This window comes from Hippopotamus amphibius, unplaced genomic scaffold (assembly GCF_030028045.1).
Source record: "Hippopotamus amphibius kiboko isolate mHipAmp2 unplaced genomic scaffold, mHipAmp2.hap2 scaffold_195, whole genome shotgun sequence".
Taxonomy (NCBI): Eukaryota; Metazoa; Chordata; class Mammalia; order Artiodactyla; family Hippopotamidae; genus Hippopotamus; species Hippopotamus amphibius.
The window spans coordinates 27,501-32,946 of record NW_026648329.1 but is presented as its reverse complement, the minus strand read 5'-3'; positions in this window follow the sequence as shown (position 1 = coordinate 32,946).

Genomic DNA, 5,446 nt, shown 5'->3' with positions numbered 1-5,446 from the left:
GAGAGAGTTGTAGCCAGATATTGGGGGCAACTTGAAAGACTTCAGGATCCAGTCCGGTTTTCAGGTGAAAAGCAACACCCTAAGGAAAATGAATAGCACCAGAATCTCATATCCACAAGTGTGTATTCCCGTTTTATGGAAACGTAACGTGGGCCTCTAAGGAACGCGTGCAAGTGACTCTCTTGCCAAAGAAATAAGGAGCCTCACGGAGAGTTTCTGAATTCTGGACGGAGCAGGTAGGGAGAAAAAGAGAAGTGATTCCATTTTGCTGACAAGGGTACAAGTCACCAAATGGATGTCCAACTTTTAAAATAAATTGGGTTTTGTTTGTTTTCATTTTCCCTTGTAGCTGGAAAAGAAAAGATTTCACAATCCGTCCTGTTCTCTCTCTCTCTCTCTCACTCAGGTTAGGAGATTCTTTTCTGTTTGAAATAATGGAAGCATTTATAATGTCGTGCAGTTTCAGGTGTACAGCACAGTGATTTAGATAGAAAGATAGGTAGATAGATAGATAGATATAGATTCTGTTTCAGATTTTTTTTCTCTTATAGGTTATTACAAAGTATTGAGTATAGTTTCCTGTGCCAAGTCGTAAGAGCTTGTTGATTATCCACTTTACGTATAGGAATGTGTATATGTTCATCCCAAGCTCCTAAGGTATCCGCACCCTGGCCCCCCCCCCCCCGCCCCCAGCGGCTTCCCCAATCAGTCCTATTGTAGACAAGTAGTCATACACACACTATCATCCTAGTCCTCAGTTCATTCAGCCCCACGTAGGTCACTCGTTCTTCTCGGAGTCCAGTTTTCCCATCGGCCCTGTCAATCTTGCCTGATGATTGAGCGTGACTGGAAAAGTGATGGTCCCAAGAAGTTTGCAAGAGCTTTTGTGAAGGCTCATAGGACTTGCCCAGCGAAGTGGGTGCCTTGATCACTGCAGGCTGTGGAAGGTATACCCAAAGTGGCAAACACAATTTTTTTTTAACCGTCTCTATGCCATGGTGAGGACAGAAGGCTTGCAGCAAGGGAAGGCTTCAACCCACATGGAAACCATACTCACCGTCACAGGAACGTTTGGATGACCCTTACTACGTGCCAGTGGAGTGAAGTCCAGTGGCCGGGGCTCAGGGGTTCCTGAGAGAGGAGGTCTGACGCCTCTGGGGACAAAGAGAATTGTTTTCCCCCAGGGTGACAAGCATGACAGGTCAGCCATTGCAGGTAACCTGTAGAAATCTTCCCACCAGCATCTATTTACAATTGGAGCCATTCGAAATGCACCAAGGTGGGTGGCGGAATGCGGGGGGCGGCGGGGACCTGGGGGGGGGGGTGAGGTTCCCCAGGAAGCCTGAGACATGGAGACCCAGTGGCCGGCCGGGCTGCTGCCCCTCTCTGGGGTCTGCTGTCCCTCTCTGGGGTCTGCTGTAGCCCCGACCCTCTGTTGAATGGACAGAATGGAATTGATCCACGTGTGGCCCCCCCCCCACCCCCCATCATCTTTCAAGAGGCTGTTGTTGCCGCCTCGGCATGAAACTCGGGTGGAATATCTCCTTGATACTGGGCTCAGTCCCTGTCGTGTGAGCCTCCATTTGGACGACCGAAAACCCTGTATGCCAGGGCAGAGAAGAAGGATCCCATCATTTCCAGAGCAGCTGGAACACACCCGTGTATAGACACAAGCCAAAGAAGGCTTCACGTTCCTTCCTCTTCGACAACGCTTCCCATGTCAGGAAACCTCTCCAGGAAGCCTACTCCGTTTCATGGCTCTGCTTTCGAAGGAGAGAGAACACATTCTTGAGCTAGGCCCTCTCCTCTTGGATCCTCTCTCAACATGCATTCTAAGTGCAAAAGACTTCATGTGTCATTCGGTTTGGGGGCAAATGTGTCCAAAATACCCCAACGAGTGTAAAACAGTTAGATAGGTCACTGGGGAACAGTGCCTCCTTAGCCACGTCACCCACATCCCAGGGAAAGACTTGCTAGGCAAAGAGAGACGCCTCTTTCCTTGTGAGCCAACCCTGGCTCTTTGAATATCAAGAGGACTAAGTCCACGTGAGTCCCCCAAGACCTGATAAAGGTAACCTAGAAAAGAAGTGATGATTTTTAGAAGACATAAGCCTGCCTGCCTGCCTGCCTGCCTGCCTTCCTTCCTTCCTTCCTTCCTTCCTTCCTTCCTTCCGGAAAAAGGAAGGAAAGCTTTCTCTCTCATGACGGAGAGAGCAGAGCAATAGAAGAAACACCCAAGCCCGAGCCCAAAGTTGGCCTTTTTCACCGAGAGACAGAAAACTGAATTCTAGTTTTGCACTGGTTTCCTGTTGATACGAACACTCATGTGTGTCCTTGAATCCATCCTCATCTTAAGCAGTCCTGACCACGGTTCCCATTCCTTTCCGAAGATTCTTCTCCTCAGAAACCTTTTCCAATCGCCTGTGCCCAGTTTTAGCTTTTCCCTTGTGTCCTTTGTTTCCCATTTCGAAATGACTAGCTTTAGGACCGAAATGTCTTTTTTTCCCTCCCCCAAACCTTATCTGCATACCTTCTACCTTGCCTCCCCCCTCCCCACACTCCCCAAAGAGGTCCTCTTCCTACAATGAGGATGGCGACCTCGGGTAGCTTGGACCACACACGTTCCTTCTTTAGGATGCCTCATCCTTGGACATTTGTCACCGCCCCCCCCCCGCCCCCCACCCCACCCCACCCCACCCCACCCCAATCCAATCCAATGAAAGTAAGGAAGCCAACCACAGTGACCCGTGTGAACATGGACTGCCTTGTAGAAGTCCAGGCTCCTGCCTAGTTTGTGGTTTCCCTAAAGCGCAAGATCTGTGTAGGCATGGAAGCACGCATATGCTCCAACTCTCCGGAGCAGGGAGACCCTTAGGCTTGTGGAGCTAGGGACGTTTCAGCATTTTCCCTTCTTTGGAGATGATGTAGACAGGCTGCTGAATGTCCATTCTTTCATGGCACTCAGTCCACCCCTAAACCTAGAGATGTTGGAAAGTCTTGAAGTCGGCCTATGGAAAAGAGTTCTTGTGGAAGACGTTCCCTTACACATTCTCCTCATCTCGTCCACACTTCTGTCCTCTGTGTGTTATGAGCGGTCCCACTTGGATGATTCGTGATTTCTTAAGACAGGAAAGCAGTCAGTCCTCATCTCTACACCTCCCGGCCGCCCCCTCCACCACCCTGTTCCCGTGAGAGATTTTCTTCCTGCTTTCAGACGGGAGAAGGAAAGGAGGGTCCGTGTTCCCCTCCTGTTGTCACCTCGCATGGCAAAATCTCCCTATGCCACGGAGGCCCATTTGGGGGCGGTGTCCTGCGGGCCCGAAGACCTTCCGAGTCAACCTCAAGGAGGATGAGGATGTTCTCTCTTGCCACCGAACCGGTGAACCCGATGGCCTTCTAAGCAATGATGTCTCATCAGCCCACCCCACCCGTTTCACACAGAACGGAACAGCCTCTCCTGGATGACTCGGAGCAGGGGAGTTCCTGGGTCTGTCAGAGAGGGCCCTCTGCTGGCGGTGGGTGAAAAAGCACTGCACAGGACAGGAGGTGTTCGTGGTGTCCTTGGGAAGGAAAGGCGGGGGGGCATTTTATTCTTGGAAAGCTTATGCTGGCCCAGGATGTACACTATGAAAGATGATGCGACCTCATTTGGGGCGGGCACCAGAGGAGGGAGACGCGGGGCGGGGGGGGGGGGGGGGCGGGGAGGTGTAGAAACGCATAAAAGCGGTCCTACCTTAAATGAATAAAAAAATAACAAGCAATATAACATGTACAATAAAATAGAGCACACGCAAAGGAAACGAAGGCAAAGTACAGGAAACGAAGAGAAAAATGCAAAGCCTATATACAGTGCTTCCATGTTCCTCATTCAATCAGCTTGGTGCAGGAATCTCTAGGAGATGAACAGCAAGCATACACGGGTCAAGCGGCGGCCGCGGGTCCACCGGCAGCCCGGGGCTGCGCAGCCCGAGTCCGCGCGTGCTGTCGCTCGGCGGCCGGCGGGCCGGGTCTCTGGGCGCCCGCGGCCCGAGGGTCGCTCGGCGGCCGGCGGGCATGGTCTCGGGCGCGCGCGGCCCGAGGGTCGCTCGGCGGCCGGCGGGCATGGTCTCGGGCGCGCGAGGCCCGAGGGTCGCTCGGCGGCCGGCGGCCCGGGTCCCGGGCGCGCGCGGCCCGAGGGTCGCTCGGCGGCCGGCGGGCCGGGTCCCGGGCGCCCGCGGCCCGAGGGTCGCTCGGCGGCCGGCGGGCCGGGTCCCGGGCGCGCGCGGCCCCGAGGGTCGCTCGGCGGCCGGCGGCCCGGGTCCCGGGCGCGCGCGGCCCGAGGGTCGCTCGGCGGCCGGCGGGCATGGTCTCGGGCGCGCGCGGCCCGAGGGTCGCTCGGCGGCCGGCGGGCATGGTCTCGGGCGCGCGCGGCCCGAGGGTCGCTCGGCGGCCGGCGGGCATGGTCTCGGGCGCGCGCGGCCCGAGGGTCGCTCGGCGGCCGGCGGCCCGGGTCTCGGGCGCGCGCGGCCCGAGGGTCGCTCGGCGGCCGGCGGCCCGGGTCTCGGGCGCGCGCGGCCCGAGGGTCGCTCGGCGGCCGGCGGCCACGGAGCCTGCAGGCCGCTCGGCGGCCCGGGTCCCGGGCGCCCGCAGCCCGAGGGGCGCTCGGCGGCCGGCAGCCCGCGGCCTGCAGGCCGCTCGGCGGCCCGGCTCTCGGGGAGCCCGCGGCGCGAGGGTCGCTCGGCGGCCCGCGGCCACGGAGCCTGCAGGTCGCTCGGCGGCCCGGGTCCCGGGCGCCCGCAGCCCGAGGGGCGCTCGGCGGCCCGCGGCCGGCTGGTCGACCTGCCTGCAAGTCGACCGGCGGCCCGAGGGTCGCTCGGCGGCCCGCGGCCACAGAGCCTGCAGGCCGCTCGGCGGCCCGGGTCCCGGGCGCCCGCAGCCCGAGGGGCGCTCGGTGGCCGGCGGGCATGGTCTCGGGCGCGCGCGGCCCGAGGGTCGCTCGGCGGCCGGCGGCCCGGGTCTCGGGCGCCCGCGGCCCGAGGGTCGCTCGGCGGCCGGCGGGCATGGTCTCGGGCGCCCGCGGCCCGAGGGTCGCTCGGCGGCCCGCGGCCTGCAGGCCGCTCAGCAGCACGGGCGTGGAGGGCCTGGGACCGCCGCCGTGCTGGTCACCCGGCGGTACGGGACGGCGCGGCCTGCTGGTTGACCGGGGTCCCGCGGGCCCGCGGGTCCACCGGCAGCCCGCGGCTGCGCAGCCCGAGTCTGCGCGTGCTGACGGTCTCCCGGCGGCCTGGCTCTCGGGGGCACGCGGCCCGAGGGTCGCTCGGCGGCCGGCAGCCGGCAGCCGGCGGCCTGCAGGCCGCTCGGCGGCCCGGGTCTCGGGGAGCCCGCGGCACGAGGGTCGCTCGGCGGCCCGCGGCCACGGAGCCTGCAGGCCGCTCGGCGGCCCGGGTCCCGGGCGCCCGCGGCCCGA